The sequence below is a fragment of the Ipomoea nil genome, unplaced genomic scaffold (assembly GCF_001879475.1).
Source record: "Ipomoea nil cultivar Tokyo-kokei standard unplaced genomic scaffold, Asagao_1.1 scaffold1173, whole genome shotgun sequence".
NCBI lineage: Eukaryota > Viridiplantae > Streptophyta > Magnoliopsida > Solanales > Convolvulaceae > Ipomoea > Ipomoea nil.
In genome coordinates this window covers 36,605-61,593 of record NW_017617601.1, presented here as the reverse complement: position 1 = coordinate 61,593, position 24,989 = coordinate 36,605, and the positions used below count along the sequence as shown (strand labels likewise).

At 37.5% G+C, this 24,989-nt stretch overlaps 2 long non-coding RNA genes across 2 annotated transcripts in view; one reads left to right on the top strand and one right to left on the bottom strand.

The window, feature by feature from the left end:
- LOC109183765 overlaps positions 1-15,629 on the bottom strand; it is a 27,365-nt gene extending 11,736 nt beyond the window's left edge. The window contains exons 1-2 of the long non-coding RNA XR_002054626.1: positions 15,599-15,629; positions 8,903-8,905 (exon numbers count right to left, since the gene is read on the bottom strand). This is a non-coding gene — a long non-coding RNA (uncharacterized LOC109183765). The remainder of the gene's footprint in view (positions 1-8,902; positions 8,906-15,598) is intronic.
- Positions 499-14,454, top strand: LOC109183766. Its single transcript, XR_002054627.1, has 3 exons — positions 499-513; positions 13,854-14,160; positions 14,338-14,454. It is a non-coding gene; the product is annotated as an uncharacterized LOC109183766 (long non-coding RNA).
- Positions 15,630-24,989: the final 9,360 nt, after the last annotated feature.

Below are 24,989 nucleotides of genomic sequence, written 5' to 3'. Positions count from 1 at the left end.
AGTGATAAAGGATTTCTGTTGCTCAAAATGGAAATACTTTCATCAACTCTCAGCAGCACGAATCCTCAGCAAAACGGAGTAGCCGAAAGAAGAAATAGACTCTAAAAGAAGACAGCACGAACATGATCTCACACTAGGTCTACCAAAGAGATTTGGGCTGAAGCCATAAACACCGCATGCTATACACAGAACAGATCCTTAATCAACAAGTCTCACAACAAAAACACCATATGAGCTATGGAAAGGTAAGACTCCAAATATTGGATATTTTCATGTTTTTGGTTGCAGGTGCTTTATTCACAACAATGGCAAAAGCTATCTTAAAGCATTTGACGAAAGAGCTGACGAAGGATTATTCATGGGATATTCATCCATGAGCAAAGCATTCAGAGTTCTGAACAAGCGAACAAAGGTTATCGAAGAATCCATACACGTCAAATTGATGAACAATCTGAGAAAATCCTTCTGGATACAAGATACCTGTTATCCCAGCTACAAAATGCTCAGAAATCCGTAGATGAAGACATCTCAGACGAAGAAGACTTACTTTCGTCCTACATGAAGTATCAGCCGAAAGTACCAGAACCCGAAATGTCATCTGAACAAGCAAATGGAAATCAACCTATCAATCCTTCTAGCAACGCACCATCTGAACCAATGATCTACATAGACCTCCCCTATATCCCAGAGATGGATACTCAGCCTTCTCAAGATGTCTTTGAGCCAGATCTTAGATGGTTGAAAGATCATCCACCAGATCAAGTTATTGAGATGTTCAAGAAGGTGTAAGAACAAGAGCGTCATTACACGAAAGTATGATGGCATGCTTCTTATCCCAAATAGAGCCGAAATCTGTGGATGAAGCTTTATGTGATCCTGACTGGGTAATAGCTATGCAAGAAGAACTTCATCAATTTGAACGAAATGAAGTATGGGAACTAGTACCAAGACCATCACATCAAAATGTCATTGGAACTAAATGGGTTTTTAGAAACAAAATGAGTGAAGATGGACTCATTGTTAGGAACAAAGCTCGCCTTGTGGCTAAAGGATATTGTCAGGAGGAAGGTATTGATTTTGATGAGACCTTCGCCCCCGTGGCCAGATTGGAAGCTATACGAATATTCTTAGCTTTTGGCAGCTTACAAAAAATTTCAAAGTCTATCAAATGGATGTCAAAAGCGCCTTCCTGAATGGACTTCTTGAAGAAGAAGTATATGTTGAACAACCTCCTGGTTTTGCTATCAACAATAACCTCGAAAAGGTGTACCACCTTAAGAAAGCTCTCTACGGTTTGAAACAAGCTCCACGAGCTTGGTATGATACACTATCATGTTTTCTAATCAATCGTGGCTTCACGAAAGGAGTGGTTGACAAAACACTCTTTCATATAAAGGATAATGATCATATCCTACTGGTACAAATATATGTTGACGATATTATCTTTGGAAGCACGAATCCAGATCTATGTGAAAAATTCTCCAATCTCATGAAAGGAAAATTTGAAATGAGTATGATGGGAGAACTGAATTATTTTCTAGGCTTACAAGTCAAACAATGTCCTGATGGGATATTTATAAACCAAGCCAAATACACAAAAGATCTGATCCGAAAGTTTGGCATTGATGGAAAAAGTTCCGTCAAAATACCTATGAGTACATCCCTTAGGATGGACATTGACAATGAAGGAAAGGAAGTTGATCAGAAAAATTTTCGTGGTATTATTGGCTCTCTTCTATACCTAACAGCAAGTAGACCCGACATCTCGTTTGCTGTTGGTGTATGCGCTCGCTTTCAGGCTAAACCGAAAGAAAGTCACCTGAGTGCAACTAAAAGGATATTGCGATATCTTAAGGGCACACAAAATGTCGGCCTCTGGTATCCGAAAGAAGGATCATTTGATCTAATAGGATACTCAGATGCAGACTTCGCAGGTTGTCGAATCGATCGAAAAAGTACCTCGGGAACATGTCAGTTCCTAGGAGGAAGACTTGTGTCTTGGTTTAGCAAGAAACAACATTCCATTGCTACTAGTACGGCTGAGGCCGAATACATAGCAGCTGGAAGTTGTTGTGCTCAAATCTTATGGATGAGACATCAATTAAGAGACTATGGGGTAAATGCCCAAGAAGTGAGCATTAAGTGTGATAATACAAGTGCTATAGCAATCACACACAATCCAGTTCTACACTCTCGGACCAAGCACATTGATATCAAGTATCATTTTATTCGTGATCATGTTGAAAAGAAAGATATTGCTCTCGAATATGTTAATACCGATGATCAATTGGCAGATATACTCACTAAACCTCTGAGTGAGACAAGATTCTCTCTATTAAGGCATGAGATCGGAATGATTGAAATGACCTAATATGTGATGTTACTTCACTATGCTTCATAATAAATCTCCATATCTTTTCATGTACCTTTGTTTTCGTGTCTCACACGCAAGAAAGTGTCAGTATCCAAAAGATTTTGTATAGATCTCCACGACACTTATTTGCCTATAAAATAGTTTTGCCATACATAAGACACACTCACTTCTTTCTAAGTAACAGGATTGCAGGTATGAACAAAGAGAAAGGAAAAATGGACGAAGCAGAAAAGAGGGCTACCCGTCTGAAGCATCACTTACAGGAAGCAAACAAGCTCCCTAATGCCACCATCATAAGCTTGAAAGAAGATGGAGAGATGATCAATGTAACCTACTCAATGCCTAACCCCGAAAAAGAGGCGCTTGACACTCTTGTCAACGAATCTAGGGCCAAAAGGAGGTATCGTCTGGAACTAGCCAGTCAGGAGGCCTATGAAAGAATCATGATGATGAAGAGCTCCAACAAAGACTCTTCATCGACACCAACCTCTCAATGGTATCCCTTTCCTGAAGTTCCCCCACCCAATGTTCAATCCTATGAGGATTTCTCAAGGGTCCACTCTCGGGTCACAGATCAGCCACCCGAACCCACTCTCTCGCTAGAAGAGTTGGATGAATACGCCAAAACAACAAATCTGGCTGATGTGACTGATGAGTTGACCCGATTGGAACTTCACGTACCCTATCGTTTTCTTTGAACCGAAGTAAGTTGAGCTTTTTATGTTTAAGTCTCTCTCTCTCTCTATCCTGTATGTTCTGATGGCTATGTTATCCAAATAAATGCATTGCATAAGTTCTTATGATTTCGGATCACAGGAAGGTTTACTGTTATGTGCATTTATTGCAAGTTATTTTTTGGTCAAAAGAATTCAAAAATTCATTATGAATTTGTTGAATGCTAAGCACGTTGGAACTCAGGCCGTACAGGGAATCAAAATTTCAGTCTAAACTGAAATCAGCCTTATCTTGAACACTGTAATGAGCATTGATTGCTATATTGACGGATTTACGGATAAGCCCCTCAATCCTTGGCTATAAAAAGAGAGAGAATTTCACACAATTCTCACCATCCTCTCTCTCTCTCTCAATGGCACCTAAGAAAAGGTTCACAAGAAATGACTCTCGCAAGCTCCTAGAGGCCTCTAGGCGCTTCAGGGAGGAGCAAGGTGACTTATATCCAGGCAATAGTCCTAATGTTCCTATCAATCTCGTCTCTGATTCAGACTCATCGTTTCAATACGATGATATGGCTGGATTCATCGTTGAATCAGAGAATGAAGAAAAGATCCCAAAAGAATGGATTGACAAGGACTACATGGCCTTTCTGGCACAAGAAAATTGGGAAGAAAAGTATGACAAAGATGATGAGGCTGAGTCCTCTACTGGTTCCAACTTTCCGCGCTATAAAAGATGGTATAGGGAAGTGTTTGGAAGGGTGAAGAAAGATAAGCCTGAATGTTCTTCATCCAAGAAGGTTGAGAGGAAGAAAAAGTGATTTTCTGAAAATCATCATCTATGTTTATGTATCTTCTCTTCTCGTTTGTTGAATAAAAGCTTGCCTATCTATGTGCTAATAAGATGTAATGTCTTATCTGTGTAACCTTGCTGACAGTCTTAGAAGTTTGTTCTGATCGAATCTTACTCGAACCTTTCGGGTAACAATGATGATTGTTCAGCATGAATCTCTCGGGCAACTTTATGTGCGTCTTGTGAAATTCTGAACAACATTCGGGTTTTTGACTCGTTCTCAAGACGCTATCTCCTCTTGAATCTAAACCGTTCATATAGTTTCATTGGGATCATATGGCCGAGAAAATCGCCTCTATCCCACTAGTCTGACAGGACAAAGACGTGCATTTAATGCACCACTCAGCACTTGAGTGCTTTTTCTCTCTCCTCATTAAATGAGGGAATGATCGTTTCAGATCTGTACACGTTCTTATCACGTAACCATGATGATCAGTTACCTTTTGAGGAAGAAGAACCGCTGAATTTTTTTAAAAAAAAAAAAAAAATTTTGAATAAGTTTCCTTATTGGGCTGATTTAAGGGCACCAACCCGGAGCTTTATAAATCCTGCTCAAACCTTCATTCCGTTTTTTTTTACATCTCTCAACTTTTCATCCCTTCCTCTCAAAAATCTCTAGTCAAGCTTTCTATCATCAATGGCGGCTCCTTCCGAAAAGAACCCAGAGAACCCTGAACCATCATCCACTCCAGTAATACCAAGCTTTCCCACCGAAGACATAGAGTTTATCAAGTCCAGAATTCCATTTATCGTCGGAGGAAGTATGTGGGACGAAGAAGGGTTTCGTAAGTATGTCTTGGATACAGCCTTTGGAGAACGGATAATCGCTCTTTTATTAGAAACATGTTTATTTGGTTTGGTAACTCACCGCTATGATGAATGGTACCCTCTTGATGTTACTCAGTTTTATTTGAATGCTTATGTGGCTTCTGATTTCTCAAGCATATCTTCAAGAGTTAATAAACATCACATTGTGTTTATTGCTGAGGATATTCGATCAGCTTTTGGGTTTCCCAGACGAGATGAGTCCTACAAATCCAATCTGGTATTTTATCATCTGGATCCGGAGGACTTCTATGAATCCATACGACACAAGGAGGCACCTTCCAAAGATAAAATCTTCTGGCCCCTCAAGAAAAAATGGTTCCGGTTGGATTATGAGTTTGCAGTAGACATCTTCAACAAGATTGTGGACCACAAGACTTCTGGCACAGATGATGTCACAAGGGAAAAACTGAAAATGCTGCACGCTTTTCTTCATGCGCATAAGGTTGATTGGTCCAAAATCATTTTCCACAACATCGCTCACACCATCACATTCAATCGCAAGAGTCCTGGAGACATTGCAAAGAAGATGGGCTTCGGTTTCATTATAAGCCATCTTCTTGCCACAAAAGGAGTGACTCTACGTGCTGGTGCTCCACCTGGTCAAAAGGTTTGTCACATGAAACACAAACCATCTGGATATGACAAACAGAAGGCATTGGAATTGGGCATTCCTCTTGAACCCAATCTACCCAAAGGGAAGTCCAAACGAAAGTTAAAAACCCCCAAAGAAGACGAAGAAGCTCAACCAAAACCAAAACGGCAGAAACAAGAAAAACCCTCTTCTCGGGTTAAGACTCAAAAGACGAACACCACCCAATCAAAGACGAAAGATGATCCTTCTCTCGAAACCTTGATAGTGCAGAACTCCTCTGAAGATGATGATGATCAACCTCTCATTCGTCTAAGCAAACGAAGTCGAATGAGATCTGTTCAAATTCGGGAACCCTTGTCAAAAGAAGCAACATCACAGGGGGAAGATATTTCGAAAGCAGCTACCTCTGAGGGGGAACTGAAAAACTTTCTGCCCGAAAGAAGTCCTGTTGCTCACAAATCCATCAATTCGAATGCATCTCCTGTTCCTCATCCACAAGAGCCTATCCTAGCGGAGCAACTCCTACGAGAGTTGACTCAAGACCCTGCTACTGTAGAAATGGAGGGAAGATGTCAAAGTTTTCCACAAGAGCCGGGCTCTCCAGAAAACATCCCGAAAGCAGCCTCAGATGCTACAACTGATGCTCATTCTCTCCCACAAGAACCTACTATTGCAGAGCAGGTAATTCTGACACAAGAACCTGCACTAGTAGACGAGATAACAGCTGCTCAAACATCTTTTACCCCGAAACCATCTGCTCGTCAATCTTCTCCAGACCAGTACACCCTTGATAAATCTCTCAGAGAATCGATTGAAAGAGATTACAACCGAGTTCTACAATGGCACAAGTGGCGCACGGCACCTCTCAGAATCTTTCTCGAAACTTTTGAAGCCATGATCGACGAAGAAGAATTCGCACTTCAATGGCTTGAAACTCAGGACGTCACAAAGGCTGTGCGAATTGAGGAGATCCACCGAGTGTACTCTTATAGAATAACTCATCGATCTCTCGGGAAGGAAAAAGCTCCTTTGGTAGTTCCTCTTCATAAACCTCCGATGGATCCAGCAACTGAAGCCGAATTGAAACAACTTCGCTACATCATGTTGCTATCCAAAATTAAAGCCCAAATGGCAGAAGATCATCCTCGAGATCCCAAAGGAAGTGCTAGTGGAACGAAAGATGTTCATGGCAACGAAATCGAAGAAGAGGATGAAGAAGAAAATGAAGAAGAAAGTGAAGAAGAAAGTGAAGACGAGAGCAATGAAGAAGAGAATGAAGATGATGACAATGATGATGATGAAACAGACAACAGTAGTACTGATGATGATAATGATGATGATAATAATCAACAAGGAGGAGAAGGTGCTAAAAAAGAAGAACCAGAAGATAGCCACACTATCTTGGTCGAAACGGACTATGCTAACTGCCCACAAAGACCACCTCTCTTGAAAATACCATCTGAAGACGAAGACTCGGATGAAGCATCCAGTAAAAATCCAGTTCACTCATCTCGTGCTATTCAACTACATCATAATCTTCCAGTTCATGAGGACAAAAAGGAAGCCTCACCTGAACCTGGCCACTCGATGCATGGTGGAAATCCGGAAGCACCACATCATGACGAACACAGGAACTCTTCTCCAACACACATTGAGGACGATTCTATCGCTGAGTCCCCACGGATCATTATGAACCTCATGCGAGAAACTGTTCATTCAGCTGAACTGATTCACAAGCAATATCTCGCCCTAAGGGAGAAGGACACGAGAGTATTGAATGACTTGTGTCAAAAAGTCAATCTACTCCTTGATGTACAATCTCAACCACAGCAACCGAATTCTTCTCACGACAAAACTCTTAAGCAATTGGTGAAAAGAGTTTCTGATCTTGAAGAAAGTTCAAACAAAGTCGCTAGACAGCAACACGAGATTAAGCATTCTCATTATGGTCTCAAGGAACGTGTTGACTTAGCTTGTACCAAGATTGACACTTATCAAGACAATTCCTATCAACTTGGTGAATATGCTCTTCAGATTCTAGGGTATGCTCAAGACATCCTGCTTGCAATCAGACAAATCCCCTTTGTACCTCCCTCTGCCTGCGCTGATGATGCCAAAAAGGGGGAAAATAGGGATAATGACAGAGATAAGGATGATGACAACCAACCAAGAAGGGATAACACGAAAGAAAGATCTTCAGAAAAGCGAGTCTCTCCTCACAAAGTCTCGGGTCACTCTCATCCACCTAAGTCTCGTGGACAGTCTCATGATCAAAGACGCTATGGTCGCACTCAAGACAGACCTCACAAGGCTCGACAATCTTTCGGCTCTGAAGCCAAATATCTCTTCACAGGACTGTCAAGAAGAGATCAAGCAAGTCTAAGACAAAGGCTCATGAAAAATACCTCAGTTACCATGGATGGCATTGGAAACTTCGTGGACTATGTCCCATACGAAGAAGGAAGCGGTAAAAGGTTTGAAGGTTGCAACAATCCCATCTGGTTGAAGAAGAAAGACAACCACACAAGGCAAAACTACATGAGCACTCAGAACGAAAGGATTAAAAGACAAAACAAGGAGTTGTGGGAAAAACACGATGAAGAGATCAGGAGAAGAGATGATGAAGCTAGAGAAAGAGAAAGGATTAAGAATCTCATCAAAGATCTATCAAATGTGACCAAAGACTCTCCTGATAATGTCACGTACAATGCAGCTTTCAAAGTGCATAAAGAGTCAGGCAAGAGTTATCAAGAAGGAATGAATTCGTTTGAACTAATCTCTTGGTGGAAGTCTGGAGTAGTGGAAGGCAACAACATTCGAGAAGCCTATAACAATTACACGAGTCTAAACATCAAAGGAGGATATGAAGAGCTCGTCAGAAACAATTCAATCAGGACTTTCAGAGCAAGAATCAACGAAAAGATAGACTACGAGAGAACACAAAGAAGACAGGAAGAGAAGGACAATCAAGAAAGAAAGAAGGAAGCTCAGCAAAAGTTGAATCTTTTAGAAATGTAAGTTATCCTTTATTTTGATTTATTTTGACAGAGTTTTTGTAATGACTTTATCTGAATATCTATGAAACTCTCATTGTCACACATCTCGTGTCACTTGTCTGAGTTAAAAAGTCCTTGTCTTTATTTCTGCTGCTTCTTCGTAGAAAATACTTGTAAACTCTCGATAATGGCTGTGTTTTTAATAGAATTATCCTTAAGGAGCACCTTTTCAGCCTTATAAGAAGAGTATAGGTTTTGGCATCATCAAAAAGGGGGAAATTGTTAGGAACCTTGTATTAGGATTTTGATGATACCAATGTAATATAGAAAGTAGACCCCTATCTCTTACGTTTTTCTTGTATCACTACTTTCGTTCTAGACGAAAGATGCCATAACTCATATGTAATTCGTGTTAAGCTAGAACAAACACACGAAAAGAGTTATGAATAGAAGATAGGCTGATCAAGACGAAAGAAGACTCCACAGCAACGAAAGAAGGAGTTGTCATTAAGAAGACAGTTCTTTTCAACAAGTATTCTTCTTCTCATCAACTAGAAGAATGTTCTACCTGTCTGATTTGACAACATCCTAGGACAATAAGGACCTCAACTCATGGGACACGCTATCCAAAGAGCATTTAATGAAGTCGTACTATCTCTGGAGCTAGAAGACAAAAGTCATCAGATCCTCCATACCTTCAACGGCTACATAGTACAAATCCTTTAATGGAGCATTAAATGCATGAGGCTCCATGGTCCTTGTCCAACAGATAAAAGGTTTAAAAAATTCATTTCCCTCCAACGGATGAATTTTCATCACCTATATAAACCAACCTTCATCAACTAAGAAGGTGCTGGTTCATTTTATCACTCTACTTACTCTCTTGCAAAAAGCTCTTAAAAGTGAACAAATCTCAAAGCTTTTTGCGAACCAACTAGTTAAGGTGTTAAGGCATTTGAAGTAGATCACCCATCACTGCCCTACATCTTGTAAGAAGTCTTGCACTCTTGAAGCAATCATCCCACACCAACAAGACTTCACAGTTGGAGGAATCAAGAAATACTTTCTCACCAACCTCAACTTAGAAGAAGAAGTTGATAGAGGCAGAGTAAACTCTCGGAGTTGAAAAACCTTCAAAGGCTGTCCGGCTTAGTGATCAAGGAAGTCTTTGTGTATTTGTACTAAAGAAGTGATAGTGCAATCCTTCCAGCAGTTGTGGAAGAAGAGTGGAAGTAGGCAAAGTTTGGCCGAACCACTATAAAATCTCGTCTCGCTCTTCTCTTTACTTACTGCTTTAGTTTACTGCTTGCATATCATCCTTTTCATCACTCATCTTATCTTTTCATCAAACTCGTGCAACCCTCTTTTAATAACCTTTCCGCTGTGCTTATCTCACTCAAAAGTGGTGTCAGGGTTTTTCTTGTAAAGAATCTAAAGAAAAACAAGAGTCTATTCACCCCCCCCCCCCCCCTCTAGACTCACCACACAATCTATCGGGACCAACAAGAGCAATGGACAAGATTGAAGGCGTTGAAACTGAAAGATCGCAAAGCAAAAAATTATCTTTTTCAGGCCATCGAATGTCCCATCTTGGAGACAATCCTATGCAAAGATTCTTCCAAGAGTATATGGGACTCCATGCAGAAAAAGTATGAAGGTTCTACAAAAACAAAGAGGCAGCAGCTTCAAGCACTTCGTACAGATCTAGTTCGAAACACTCCGCATGAAGTCAGGAGAGTCAGTTACAGAGTATCTCTCTCGTACAACCACGATTGTCAACAAGATGAGAAATCATGATAGCAAAATAGAGGATTCTGATGTTGTTGAAAAGATTCTTCGATCCATGACACCGAATTTCAATTTTGTTGTGTGCACCATAGAGGAAGCTAACAACGTGGAAAACCTTTCCTTGGATGAATTACAGAGTTCTTTAATGATTCATGAGCAGAAACTTATTCATCAGGAAAATGAAGAACAAGCATTGAAGATCTCAACAGAAAATCATCCATCACCGAGGGGAAATAGAGGACGAGGCAAAGGTAGAGGTAGAGGAAGAGGAGGAAGGCGAGGTGGCCATAATACCTCAACAACCCATAAACCGAGAGACTTGTCAAAGGTTGAGTGTTATCGTTGTCACAAATGTGGCCACTATCAATCAGATTGCCGCACCAATCTGACTAAACCAGACGAAGAAAAAACCAACTTTGTAGAAAAAGAAGAGGAGGTATCTCTTTTGCTAGCGTGTCATGTGAATGAAGAAACTCAACACATGTGGTATTTAGATACCGGATGTAGCAATCACATGTGTGGGGATAAGACGATGTTTTGAGTATCTCCCCTATGGTTTGAAGGGTGTAGTGGAGCTGAAGTTGTATTCTCTCAAAAAATGAGATAACTTGAACTAAACATGAGAATATTATATAACCAAGCAAAGATTCATTAATCTTTAGGGCGTTTTGTTCAAGATATATAATAAAATCAAGGTTATATTTGTTTGGAAATATATAATATTCTCTTGTTTGGTTCAAGTTATGCAATTTTTTCCAAAAATGTAACATAACCTCCACATAAAGTTTTTAGCTATTACATATTTATTACATGGGAATGTGAGATACCCTCCCATTTCTTAGGTATTATCACATTCCCTTGTCTTATTGCAAATTTTGTCATTTTAATTCATTGCCTTAGTTAATTATTGTTCAATCTATTAGTTAATTAATTTTAAATAATTTATTTCTATATTTTACCACTACATTATTTATTTATTTTAATTTTAAAATTTATTAAAAGACATAAAAATAGGTTAATGGTATTCAAGTAAAAATAATCATCATAACATAATAATAAAAAAAAATCTTCAACCAAACAGAGATTGCATTTCTTTATTTGGTTTATTTTCTTGAAAATGAACATATAATAATAATAATAATAATAATAATAATAATAATAATAATAATAATAATAATAATAATAATAATAATAATAATAATAATAATAATAATAATAATAATAATAATAATAATAATAACAATAATAATATGGGGTGATAGTGGCAGTGTGGTGGTAGTGGTGATGGTGGTGGTGGTGGTGGTGGTAGTGTTGGTAGTAGTGGTGTTGGTGCTGATGGAGGTGGTAGTGGTGTGGTAGTAGTAATAGTGGTGTTGGTGCTGATGGAGGTGGTAGTGGTGTGGTAGTAGTAATAGTGGTGTTGGTGGCGGTATACCAGAGTTTTAAACCAAACACAGAAATATAATATTCTCAATAATCTAATATTCCCAATAATTTAACATTCTCTAAGGCTCCCCTCAAGGTTTTAAAGTATATCTAGAAATTTTTAGAGTCTACTCTAATTCAAGAAATCATTTTTGTAGTGGTGAAGTTTGTAAATGTAACATTTTTCATACTACAAACGACATAGACTGTATTCCCCTATCTACAAAAACCACTATATTATACTCCCTCCGTCCCTAAATGATTGTCTCATTTGCTTTTTGCACGATTTTTAATGCAACATAATAAATGTTATTAACTTTCCAATTTTGCCCCCTCAAAAGTAGGTATTATTTGTACAAAGTACAAAGTACAATTGTACTTACCTCTAGAAATTTGAAAAGTCAAAAGGGTAAATTGGGAAATGTAGAGTGATAGTTATGTTCAATTTTGGAAAAATGACAATATTTTGGGACAAACTAAAAAGGAAAGTAAGACAGGTAAAATGAGACAGAGGGAGTATTACTTTGTGTTATTATTTTATAGAATATTGAGAAAAGGGTCAAATACACCCTCCAACTTTAGGTAAGAAGTCAATTAGGCCCTCGAACTTTTTAAAAGTTCAATTAGACACATTAACATATGAATTTAGTGCATTAAGGCCCAAAACCCTAATACTGACCTGCAATAACAAGTTAATAATGTAACGGCGGAACTCCCACAACTTTCCGGTGAAAACATGACCTGCAAGTCGCCGGAACGCCACCCTCAACGACCACTGCCCCTCCTCCCTTTGCAAGATCCAGAAGTTCAGAGTTCAGAATTGAATAGAAACAAGCCATGGCTCTGCAAGATCCAGAAGTTTAGAGTTCTAGCGAGATGGCTGCATACGAATCCGGCGCCACCTGTCACCACGATCCTCAAGCCTTTCTGTTTCAGACCTAGAGGAATCTTCCCGCCCGAATCGAAGGACCTAAGTCCAACGCGGCTCTGGTAGAGAAGCCGGTATAAGTGATCCATCGTCTCTGCTAGCAAGTTAGAGCCGGAGATCGCGTTGTAGCCGTGGCCGCTGACGGAATCGCCATGGATGTAGGGGGCGGGGCTAGACGACGGAAGGAAGGTGAAGATGACGGTGGCTACAGCAATGCCGATGATGAGAAAAACGAGACGCTGCTCGCGGATATACCGAATTGGGCGAATCACATTAAGCCATGGCTTCGGAGGCTTCGGCGTATAACCGTCCATCGCCGGCTGCGCCTCTTGTCCTCTGTAGATCAACTCCGAACTCATAACTTAACAACCATCGATGTTTGCAAATTCTGGATCTTGCAAAGGGAGGAGGGGCGGTACAGTGGTTAAGGGTGCCGTTCCGGCGACCTGCTGGTCATGTGTTCGCCGGAAAGTCGTCGGAGCTCCGCCGGTGTATTATTGACTTGCTATTACAAGTTACTATTAGGTGTTTGGGCCTTGATGCACTAAATTCATATGTTAATGGGTCTAATTGCACCTTTCAAAAGTTCGAGGGCCTAATTGTCTTATTACCTAAAGTTGGAGGATGTATTTGACCCTTTTCCCTAGAATATTTCTATTTTATGAAATCTACTGACTCTATTACATTGTAATATAGCACAAATAAATAAATAATGTCTTGTGTTATGAATTTATGTGGCTTGTGTTGTGAAATTTTGTGTCTATCAACACAAATTATAAACCTAAATCAAATTTGAAAAATAAATTAAATAAATATATAACATGTGTATTTGTACCTTACGAAATTCTGTAATTTGTTTTTTATGAAATTATGTACCTTATGGATATAAATTCTGTATTTGGAATTAATAATACTATATGGTCGACTTGAAGAGGCTATTTTGCCGATCACGTACACCATAACCTTTTCCTAGAATAGATATACAAAAATATGAACTTCGATCAATTCTTATCTGATCTCTTCCTTAACAACCCATCCGCCCACGGCTTCCACCACCGCTACTCAAAGCTAGCGGTGCCATTGCTTTCTTGCTTGCTTTAAGTCTTTAACGCATGAATGAAGCTAAGGAAGCCAAGTCTAAACACATTTCTCCATTCTAAATTTAACCTGAGAATGAAAGAGACAAACACCAACGACGTCACCAACCAGGATATATGCATGCCTCCGATCCTTAGCCTCTTCAAAACCAACACTCTCACCCTCCTCGATCAGCTTCTGCATTATATTGAGAGAAATCCATCCACCAACATACACCCTCAGGCCTCAGCTTAAAATTTTCTTTTCCTTTTCCTCTTTGTAAGAAATGGCCGAAAATCAGGTGGCGCAAAACCCAAGCAACAGCAGCAGCTCCAACACCACCCGCCGTTCCCGCTCTATCTACAGCAGTGATCGGGATTTGGAGTCAGCTTCTTCGCTTTCTTGCCGTATCTGCCTTGACAGTGACACCAGAGAAGGCGACCAACTCATATCTCCTTGCCGCTGTAAAGGCTCCCAAGAGTTCGTCCATAGAGAATGCTTGGACCACTGGAGATCTATCAGAGTGAGCGGGCAATATCATTTTTGTTCCTATTTCACAAGGCTGTTGATAAGTATTTGAGCTTCTTGTCTTCACAATCCACTATTTCCTTCTACTACAGCATGGGTACGCATATTTTTCATCCCTAACTTTCTTTATCAAATTATGTAAAACTACTTTCTTTTATGGTAGAGTAAAAGTCTCACTAATATAATTCTCTTGTTGAAAGGTTGTTATTAATTAGCAGCTTTAATTTTCTATCCAACAGTTTATATTAGTCTGATGATGATGTAAATGAAACAGGAGCACTGGTCTTCCTTATTGGCTTGGGATGTTATTGTTTCTTAAAAACTTGCATCTCCCTTGCTAATTTGGACCAACGTATAGCCGGCTGCCAAAACTTTTGCCTGGCCATGTTGATGTGGAATTGCCTTCCTGCTACAATGTTCATCATTCTTACCATATATGTCTTCATTTTTTGTGGTATTGCTTATGGTTTGTTTCTTGCTACAACATTTGTACATAAGAGTTGGCATCGCCACTACCAAATCCTAGAGAAGCGAAATCTTACAAAGGTTTAATCATTCAACTTTAATACGACTGTCAATTTTTTCAAGAGATGACGCATCATATTCCATTTAAATAATATGTTATTTTTATTTCAATTCTTTCTCTTAAATGTTACAGGTGTACGTAGTGGTGGATCAACATGGCCATTATACCCCACCAACACTAGATCCGAGGCATGAACAACACCTTCGATCTCTTAATCTATTGTAGAGCTGAGGGAAATATTTAATTGATGGCTCCAAATATCTTGCATATGTCATTTGAATGCTTTTTTGGGATGTTGCTCACCGTTGTATATATTTTAATCTTTTACCCAGTGAAATAATTAAATTACATACTTCTTCATTGTTTTAACCTTATTTTACAATACCAACTCATCGTATGGTTTCCCTATTTCTGGATTATACCATCCAGTGAGTTGTTTTCCTCTGACAACATAACCTCTTAATGTGTAGTAAATAGAAAGAAGCAAAAACCAACATCACCCACCACCTATGATGATGCCTTTTAATGACAACTTATTTAATTGACTCAAACTTAGACTCTGCATTTTCCTAATCAGCTTTAAGTGTCATAATATTGACATATTAATTAGGAAGATGCTCATTAATAGTATTGTTTTAAATGCTTTATTAAATGAAATAATAACAATGAGTTAGCATGGCTATTCTAGCTATAAACTAGATTGCAATCCCGGCGTTGCCTACATTCTTATTTTTAATTAATAGTATTGTTTAGTTTATTGATAATCACTTTATTGCTTTCACTTAACAATTTTTTTTTTTTATATTTTATTATTATAACGAAGTAGCTAGTAGTTGTTGGTGGTGATGGTGTTGTTGAATTTATTTATTTATTTAATATGTTTTTGTTTTTAGAAAATATATTATACACTTAAAGGTCATTTTACATGTAATAAGCTAACAACTAATTTACCAAACATTCTTCCAAAAATGTTATAAGCTAGTCAAACCCATTAACCCAATCTGCTAACAGCTATTTGCCAAACACATCCTTTCTATCATTTTCAAACTTTTCAAAATAGCTCTAACTGAGCTTGAATTTGGAAATCATAGTTTTATAACAAAGCTTGAAAACAAGTTTCCTCACAACGTAAGTCTTTAGCTTGCCTTAGAAAGAGTAGCTAAGGTTTGAACGAATAAATGTGATTGAGTGTGTGTCAAATATGGGGTTAGTTCGCAGGTTAATAAGCAAGTAAGTACCTAAAGTAAAATGACAAATGTTTTTATAATGGTTCAAAAACTTTCATACTCCACTCTTCTCCTTTAACTCCAAAGAGGTTCCAGTAATTATTGTTTTGAATACAAAGTAATTAAGAAGCCTTAGCTTCTACGGATGATAGTCCGCAAAATAGGGGTCAACTACAATGTCACTCCACTCTTCCTATTATAGTACTATCCAATCAGAGCTAGCCAAGGGTCGTCCATTAAGTCTCCTTGCTAGGTTGATCTCAGATAGTTGTTGGTTTGTTGAATGTTGGACTTGAAAATCCTAAAGATTTCACTTCAGCTAGAGAGCTTGGACACTTTGAATAATTGCACTTAGAATTTTTATCACACCATCATCTTCTCTCTTACCTCAGAGTTCGATCTCCTTTTATAAACAAGGAGAGATGAGTGTCAACTTTGATTTTTAATCTCCCCGCTCTCACTCAGCAAGTGGTAGCCATCCAAAAGTTGCCACAATCCCTTAAAATCGACTGTCATTTGATAACTTTTGCAGCTTATGTTAGAGTATACACACAAATTTGAACACATGTGATAACCTAACCTCATAGCGGAAGCATAATGATCAAGCAAAACTGTGACACCCCGAAATCCAAATTCAACTTAGGGGTTAATTGAGTAATTAATCCTATTTCAATTGGTGATTTAATTCCTAAAATCCTGAAAATTCAATAGTCGGGGACTAGTAATTGACTAGTCAACCCCATAGTCAAAGTTGTACCTTAAGCTTTGTAAGGAGTTCCCTTGTTCCCTTACACTTCCTTATGTTAGTAAGGGTATTCTTGACCTTTCACTTGGTGTTAGTATTGTAACCTAACCTAGTAGACCACCTTCATTCTTTCCTTACACTTTCTAAAAATCTAGCTCCACCTTCTCTCTAAAAAGGTAGATAGCTTTTCTTCTAAGCCAAGTTGGAGCCTTGCCAAAACTTCAAGAGTTGCTTCCAAGATTCAACCTTTCATATATTTGGGCATCTAGGAGGGTAAGATCTAATTAAGTTCATCTTGTGTTTTTAGTATTATCTAAGGTGTCTTTTCTTAAAGATAGGATCTTTATGATCTTTTGGTATGTTCTTGAAGTGGGTTTGGAAGGTGAGCCTTGTGAGGAGCTTGTTGAGGTGTAAAGTGAAGTCTTTAGTTTACAAGAGGTAACCCATGCTCTACAAAATCTATTTTGCTTACCTATGTGAATATTTCTTGGATTTTACATGTGTTGCTATGAAATGTGAGTGTTTATGCATTGTCTTGTGAAAATGCATATCTAGAGCTTGTGTTTAGGGTTCTTGTATGCCATTGCTTGGCTATTCCTTTGATTCAAGTCATTTTGTTGTATTGGGTGAGATTTGGCATGTTTTGGACTTGAATTTGAGCTTGGAGTTGAAAATCCCCGAAGGGATTATTTGTGCAGGTATACGTACCCGCGGGCGAAACGACGGGTAGAGCTCCAACCCGCCGCCCACCCGCGGGGAACATATGGCCGGTGGGTAGTGTACCCGCGGGCGGAACCACGGGTGGGAGCCTACCCGTGGGGAACACTTTGGTGTTGGATCGGAATTTAATCCCCGTGATTCTTTTGACTCGGTATTTGGTCTTTTAACTTTCCGTTGTTCTTTTGTGGAACTATTTGAGTGTCTTCTTGATGTTTCGTATGTCTAGAACTATATGGTAGGTATCCATGTAGGTTTCGGTGTCTTGAATCGTTCTAAGTGTTCAACATTGTGTTTCGTTGAACCGTGATGAGTCTTGTGTGTTGTTCGGAACTACTTTCGGTTTACCCATTTGATAAGCATGCTAGTTCGGTGTTTAAATGCTAGCATGTGTGTTGTTTGTACCTTCTTATGGGTTAATGATAACTTTAGTTATTCATCGTTGTTGTTGTTGGACTGTGATCCATTCATTGATTGAGTATGGTTTCATATATTCGTTGTGATCCGTTGATTGATTCCTGTTGAGGTGTGATGTGTGTGGCTTTACCTGGATTGCACGATTAGTGGTATGGGACACTAGTCACCAAAGTATTGCAGTGGTCCTCGTGGTGGCCATGACATGATTATGGAGTTGTGACCTTTGTGTAAGGTTCACGTGATTCTTGGGTGGCATGTGTTGCCGTATGTGTGATCGGTACCCTCGTGTACTATGAAATCGGTGGTTCTGTTGGAGGGACTGTTGGAGGGGGAACGACAGTTTCCAGAGGAATAAGGTTGGACTTGGTGTACAGGAGTCCTGGAGGTAAAGGTTGGAACTAGATATAAGGTTGGGGGTAGCCATAAGGTTGGAACCGGGCATAAGGAAGACATATCAACTCGTGATGGGTGATGTCACGAGGGCTTGTGTAGCCGTTGTTGTGAGTTCTCTTCTTGTGACGTGTGTAGTCACAAAGGCATGTGTTGCCTAGGCATGTGTTGCCATTGGTCTTGTCTCTATCCTTTTGAGTTGTTGTTGTCCTTGTGGTCTTGGGATGTGTTCCCGTGTTCTTGTTGAGAGCCTGAGTCTTGTGTTGACTATTACTCCTGGTTTTGTACTTATATACTTATGTATTCCGTTTCGAAAATGGCTTTACAACTTATATATTACCTATGTATGTTTTTTCACATGTATTGGTGGGTTACCAGCATTATTCGCTGACCGGGCGTCGTCCCATGTTTATTGTGTTCTTTCAGGTGATGTCTAGGCGAGTGCACGGTCTAGTACTTGCTAGTATAGCTTCTCCATTTCGTTTTGTGGCCTGTGTGCCAGTTTAGATGTAGAACAATGAGACAATGGGTTTAGATTTAAACATTGTTGATGTTGTCTGTGCGTTCATCTCTTTGGTGAACGTGGCATAGCACCCCGTATTCCAGTTTATTCATATACATCTATCTTTCAGTCTTCCGCTGTGATTGTTGTTTGGTTTAGTTATCTGCATGTTTAAGGCTTTAAAATAGCATGTTTTTAGGGGGTGTTACAAAAACTCCAGCCATAGTTTGATACCTTTGTGTATTGCGTTGTGAATAATCATAGTAGAAATTTCTGCAGAGTAACGATGTCTCCGACTTGGTCTCCGGACAATATAGATGGTGTATTTCAGGTGTTCTGGAGCAGTGGCAGGACCTATACTTTTATAGCCTTATATACCATCAATATAGGCTTTGTAACGGAAAACGTTATTTCCGTTACAACATTAATGCTACCACTTAATAGTCATAAAATGCTAAATTAAACTTGCACCACATTAATGTGACTTAATGAAATATTGTTTACAGTTTATCGATAGGGTAATGACAGTTTTCCTTTTTAGCTTATAAGCACTTCAAAAGTAAAAAATGAGTTGTTCCTGCACTAATCTATCTTGTCTATAGACTTCTAAGTGTCATGCAAGTTGCATCCTTCAAATGACTCTTTTTGTTCTTCCTTGAATGATCTCCTTCCAAAGTTGATCTTCCTTAAATCATTCTTCAATGAGTCTCCAACATGCTTGGAATACCGTGGAGATTCTCTTTCATCATCTAAGAATACCTGTCAAGATTTCTTCTGGTCTTAGACTTTTACCGATCCCCTAAACTTCCTACCAACCTAACTCCTTCCGCTTGTTTCCTTCTGAATCTCTTCCTTTCGAAGCCTCCCTTTAGGATGCTTCCATCCGAAACTGCTTCCTTCTAGTAAGTCCATCTACATAACTTATCTAAATTTACAAGCAAAGAATGAGGGGTCATAAGTGTTTAAATAGTGCTCTTTATATCATCAAAATCTATTACAAATATTCGTAACAAATAAACTTCTAAAAACTTTCTAAAAATATGCATCAAATACTACACATTGTAAAGACTCTATAATAGTATAGTATAGATTGAATACCACCTAACGTTTATGGCATGTTTGGTTCATGGAATAGGTCAGGAATGAAATAACATTCCTTGGAATAGACCTATTCCAATGTTTGGTTGGGTCATTTTGTCATGGGAATAACATTCCTAGGAATAAGCTATTACCTTTTTAAATGGAATAGCCATTCCTAGGGGGGCCTTGGTATTAGCTATTCCCGTGCTCTTGGGAATAGCTTTTATATCACAAATAACAAAAATACCCTTTGCACATTATTTAATATTTATATTTAATAAATATAATGTATTATATAAATGTATATATTTAATTAATTATAATTTTTATCTATCAATAAATATATATGTAAATAAATTATATATATATATATATATATATATATATACATACACACACACATTTTGCAACGTTTGCAATTGGCATCTTGGAAAAAGAAAAGTCTTTCCCCAAAACGCCCTTGACATTTATATTTATATATTTACATTTATATAGTGCGTAAAGTTTTTGTTTATGTAGTCAACAATCATACCGTGTTTTACTGGAGTAATAATAATAATAATAATAATAATAATAATAATAATAATGATGATAATAATAATAATAATAATAATAATAATAATAATATAATAATAATAATAATAATTATTATTATTATTATTATTATTATTATAATTATAATTATAATAATAATAATAATAATAATAATAATAATATTTTGTACAGGGGTATTTATGTCTTTTTATTTTTATTCCTTAACCAACCAAACATTGGAATACAATTCCTAAAATTTATTCCTTCAGCGAACCAAACAAGAGAATACAATTCCTATTCTATTACTTACATATTTCATTCCTTACGGAATAGTTCCCATGCCATTCCCTCCAAATCCAAATTAATTAAATTGAATACACCCCCTTAGTTAAGTTTTACTAACTCATCCATACAAATCTAGATTGAGTATACACCCCTATAATTAAGTTTTAACAACTCATCAATTATCATCAATATTGCATTAAGAAGACTTAATTATTTATTTTAATATGAAAACAGTTAGGACATGATATTTATTCTCAATTATAACTATAAACAACAATACACATGCATCATTACTACTACTTTTATCACAAACTGAAAATACTCATTTTTTTTTATTATATTGAAAATAATTATATTTTATATTATTTAATTTTTATATTTAAAATTTATATTAATTATTTACTTACTTTAATTTCTATATTGGGCATTAATTTAATCGTGCAATGTGCGTATATATTATAACTAGCACGTAAAGAAATATGAATTTCCCTATCTCTAACTTCTGTAACAACCTGTCCATGACAAATTATATTATGGATCATGGTCCGCCTTATAAGGTATATTTTTAATATACTGAATGAACATTATTTGTATACTAAAAGTTCGAGTTAATAACCAAAATGGTCTATCGACCATGCTGTAATTACCAATTTAGTCCTCAACATCATTCTTACCTAGTTAAGTCTTCAATTGTGTAATCTTTGTCCAATTTAGTCATCTGTTAACTTTTCTGTTTGTTGATGATTAAAACTAGGGGTAAAATTTTAATTTCATAAGCTTCGTGAGGAGAGACAAGCACAGCCAGGTTCCCTGCAAGACAACGCTTATGTTTTCCATTTCACACTCAAATTTGGAGCATTTTGTAAGTATTTTCCCTAAATACAATATATTATAATATATTGAATTAATTAAGTGGTTGTGGTGCAAGTGGAAGATTAAGTCACTTAATCTGTTAGGCAACTCAGGATATTCAGTTAAGCTTTAACTGGATATCTGCCTACGTTGATGGCATGTAGGCTTCTAAGCAAAACAGTCCTCCCACAGCTCCTGTATTCAGAATACACGCACCATCAGGTATTCGGGAGAGAAGTGGTACACAAAACTATTCTGTAGGTTTACCGTCCCATGGCAATAACAACAACTATGGCAAGGGATATTCGGATGATCTTGAAGCTTCCGCTACTACGAGACAGGTTACTCGTTACTACAGTTTATGTTAGTCAATTTATTATCTAACATTTGGTATCAAAGCCCTATTAATTTCTGCCTAGTTATCAATTATATTAAATTGTAATATAATTTCATATACGTATACTGTGCTTCGTATATGCTATAGGTTTTCAGAGTGCTTAAGTTTTTTTATTCTTTTGAAACATGATATGTTCTTTTGTTGCCAGTCGAGAAAGTGCCTACCATCGCCGGACTACGAACAGAGTCAGTGTCCACCGGCGGCTATGAAGTAGCGGCGGTGCCGTGGGGCATTGTGGGCTGTCATCAGCGCTTCATCATCCATGGATGAACGTGCACCGGATGTTGCTGCGTTTTGTTCCACGAAGAAGATGGTCGCGATCTTCTTGTTTTCTCTCCGAAGCCGCCACTGTTACGCCTTTAAGTCAGGCGTCGGCAGTAAGGTACGGAGTTGGCATTGCGATCTTCCCGTTTCCCCTCTCCAGCAATAAGGTGGTCGCTGGGTGTTCTCCGTCGCCATTCCTCGTCCAGAACGTGCGGTCGTGTGCGGCGTCGGCGGAGCAGTGCTTTAGTGAAGCGAGATGGCGAAGGCGCTGCACGGATTTTTGGCGACGTGGCGGCGTCGCAATGGAGGCTCTGGCGAACCTGGACCTGCGACGAGTAGTTCCGGCGAAGGCGAGCTGGACTCTCCGGTGACGTCGCTGCATCTCCACGTTTTCGGGCAGATACGGCTACATCGGGTGGCACTGTTTTCTTCTTCAGTCGGCACTGCATCAGGCCATATGGCGGTGGCCTGCTGTTGCTCCTCATCTGAAGAAGGGGGACGGCAGGATGATGGCCGATGCTTCATCCCCGCTTCGCTGGTTTTCCGGCGTTTCTTTGAAAGAGGAAGGAGATAACTGGTACGCTACGTTTCTATTTTCTGCAATCTACAATTATTTTTTTACCATATAAATATTGCCTCATTGAATTGAATAACACACACACACACACACACACATATATATATATATATATATAGTGAAAGGTTCTCGTGCGGTTGAATGCTTCCCGTGCGGTTGTGCGGTTGATTAATGTGCGTGAGATTTGTACTCAATGTGCGTGAGTGTTGTGCTTAATGTGCCTGAGATTTGTACTTAATGTGCATGAATGTGTAAAATGCAGCAGAAAATATAGATGTCAGCTTCTTCCCCATCCCTCGTAGCCATTGCCCCCTCCCTGATGATGATGATGATGCGGAGGCGGGCTATGGTGGTTAAGAATTATGGGAATAATACAACAAAAATCCACACTTAGCTGGTGTGCAAATTTTGCTGTGCGTGCGTCATCTATATAAACATTCAACTGCACTGAAGGTAGCTGATAATCCAGAATCCATGGCCAAATTGAAGGAAGAATTAACAAGAAGATTGGGCGTTAATGTGCGTGAGTTTTCTGTTCTGCTTCCTTCTGAGCTCGTAATTCTGAACTACTCACGCACATTAAGCACAAATCTCACGCATATTAAGCAGAATACTCAGGCACATTAAGTACAAAACTCACGCATATTAACATTACGCACATTAAGTACAAATCTCAGGCACATTAAGTACAACACTCACGCACATTAAGTATAAACCTCACGCACATTAATCCACCGCACAACCGCACGGGAAGTCACAAATGCACCTGATCCCTTCCCTATATATATATATATATATATATATATATATATATATATATATATATATATATATATATATATATATATATATATATATATATATATAAATTTTGGTAAATGGTGTTTATGTTAGGTTTAAAGTTGCCATCTTTATATTACCTTAATTAATTATATATTATTTTATTGGCAAGTGGTAAATTATATGGTAATTGCTTAATTTTGAAATCATAATGCCCTTTAGTTATTCTTTAAATTTTGGCATTACAAATTTCAAATTGAGATTAATTATGGCATTATTTGTGATTGAATTATTGCCGTTATTAGCACCATTACAGTAGTTCTTGTCACAATTACATTATTATTTATTTTTGAGCAAATATTAAGTTTTGATTTGCTATTTGAATTTGAATTTAATATTGAGAGTTATATTAATGCCCTTTAGTTTACATTAAATTCATAATTAAATTATTATTCAATTATGGGCAAAAATTAAAGTTTTAAATTTTGCTATTTTGAATTTTAATTTAATATTAAGGCACATATTAAATTGCCTGAATTATTGCAATTTATTTAGTATTTATGAGTTAATAATATATTAATATGTAAAATCCAAGCATGCTTTGTATATTCATAAATTATTTTATTATAAGTATACATTTAGAAAAGCATATATTAAGATTGGATATAGCATATTATTAACTCATAACCTTCATATTTAATATCATTCACTTTTAGATCCTTAGGCTAATTTTGGATAATATATCCTATTAAGTCAGCTTGTTGGTTTCTCACTTAATTTTTAGCATACTTTTAAACCTATTTTGAACAAGCTATTTAAGATCTATCTGGCTCATTAAAGTAGTAGATTCTACCTTCTTTGATTGATATTTTAATAATAATTGTAGCATTTTTTTATTTTGATTATAACATGTTTATTAAGTTTCAATTATTACTAACTACCGTATTTTGTTAACGGTATTTATCGTTGGTGATAATATAATGTTTGGATCTATTTCCATATTAGAACATTTATCATTCATGTTATAATTAACTTGGGCCATTAAGGTTTATGGGCCTGACTTAAGCAATTTAGTGCTATAATTATTATCATTGCGTGATTTTGAGTCATTAAATGTTTAAGGATTACAATTACCATTTGAAGCCATTAAGAATTATAATTATTGTTTTTGGCCGTTAAGAATTATAACTATAATTTAAGTTGATTATGTTTTTAATCTATTAATAGTTTTTAGGGCCTTAACAATAATATTAAGTAATTTTTTTAATGGCAGCAATGTACATAATTGATATTTATTGCCTTTACAATGGTAATCTGGTTATACCTTAATTTTAGTCTCCTTATGACTCATGATTAATTATTAGGTGATAAATTGAGATTAACATTTGGCATCCCTCAATTACAGTTTTGCATTTATTGTAATTAATTTGCATTATTAATCACTGTTATTAAGTTGGGGGGATAATCTCATTTATTACATTTCATAATAATTATTCATTCATGGTAATTTACTATATTTGGTACATTGGTAAGATTACCCATGTCACTTCATTTTTCCATTATTATTAATAATGGTAATTAAGTGTTACCGATGAACTATTATGTACCATTGGGCGATTCATTGATATTACTAG